General features: G+C 40.2%; 1 protein-coding gene across 1 annotated transcript in view; it reads right to left on the minus strand.

The window, feature by feature from the left end:
* Nucleotides 1-1,655, minus strand: part of OTOGL (otogelin like) — a 251,434-nt gene that overhangs the window by 44,524 nt on the left and 205,255 nt on the right. The gene's annotated exons all lie outside the window — the stretch shown is intronic.

The raw sequence follows: 1,655 nt of genomic DNA on the forward strand, positions 1-1,655 counted from the left end.
GTAGTGATACTGCCTCGGAAACCCAAGGAGGGGTCGCTATGAGTCGGGGCCGACTCGACGGCACATAACAACAACAACAACAACACTATTCTTCAGTGTTACATAGTATTCCATTGTGTGTATTACCATAGTTTGGTTATCCTTTCCTCAGCTGATGGACACCTAGATTGTTTCCATCTTTTGCCTATTGTAAATAGTGCTGTGATGAAGATGAATGTGCAGATATCTGTTCTTCTCCTGACTCTCAATTCTTCAGGATATATACCTAGTAATGGGATTGCTGGGTCAAATGGTATTTCTAATTCCAGCTTTTTAAGGAATCACCAAAGTGCTTTCTACAGTGGTTTTATTTTACAGTCTCACCAGCAGTGTATGAGACTCCTAATCTCTCCACATCCTCACCAGCATTTGTTACTTTCTGTCTTGTTGAACATTACCATTAGTGTTGCGGTGACATGGTATCTCATTGTTATTTTGATTTGCATCTCTCTGATGACTAATGGTCGTGAGCATTTCTTCATGTATTTGCTGGCCACTTGAATATCCTCTTTGGTGAAGTGTCCATTCATGTCTTCTGCCTATTTTTTAATTGGATTGTTAATCTTTTTGTTGTTGAGGTGTTGGAATTTTCCATAAATTTTAGAGATAAGTTCCTTGTCAGATATGTAATTATTATGAATTTCAAACACAGCAACGGGATACTGCATGGTATAAAATCAGGAAGGGAACATGTCAGAGTTGTATTCTTTCACCACACTTATTCAGATTGTATGCTGAGCAAATAATCTGAGAAGCTGTACTATATGAAGAAGAATGTGGCATCAGGATTGGATGAAGGCTTATTAACAACTTGCAATATGCAGATGACACAATGTTGCTTGCTGAATGTGAATATGACTTAGAGCACTTACTGATGAAAATTAAAGATTACAGTCTACAGTATGTATTTCAACTCAACATAAAGAAAACAAAAGTCCTTACAACTGAACCAATAAGCAGCATCACAATAGATCGCGAAAAGATTGAAGTTGTCAAAGACTTCATATTAGCTGGTTCTACACTCAACGCCAATGGAAGCAGCAGTCAGGACATCAAAAGACATATTGCACTGGGGAAATCTGCTGCAAAAGACCTCTTTTAAGTGCTGAAGAGCAAAGATATCTCCTTGAAGACTAGGATGTGCCTAACCCAAGCTATAGTATTTTCAATTGCCTCATACGCATGTGGGAGCTGGACAATGAATAAGGGAGATGCAAGAAGAGTTGATGCTTTTGAGTTGTGGTGTTGGTGAAGAAAGCTGGAAGTACTGTGGACTGCTAAAAGGACTAACAAATCTGTTGGGGAAGAAGTGCAGCCAGGATGTTCCTTGGAAGCGAGAATGTCCAGATTTCATCTCACCTACTTTGGTCATGTTGTCAGAAGGGACCATTCTCTGGAGATGTCATGCTTGGTAAAGTGGAGGGTCAATAAAAGAGGTGAAGGCCCTCAATTAGATGGATAGACACAGTGGCTACAGCGATGGGCTCAGGTATAGTAGGGATAGTGAGGCTGCCACAGGACTGGGCAGTGTTTCATTCTGTTGTATATAAGGTAGCTATGAGTCGGAGACGACTTGATGGCACAAAACAACAACATGAATTTGTTAGGAGCTCTGG

This window comes from Orycteropus afer, unplaced genomic scaffold, assembly GCF_000298275.1.
Source record: "Orycteropus afer afer isolate SDZICR_OR568_19922 unplaced genomic scaffold, OryAfe1.0 scaffold00375, whole genome shotgun sequence".
Lineage (NCBI taxonomy): Eukaryota > Metazoa > Chordata > Mammalia > Tubulidentata > Orycteropodidae > Orycteropus > Orycteropus afer.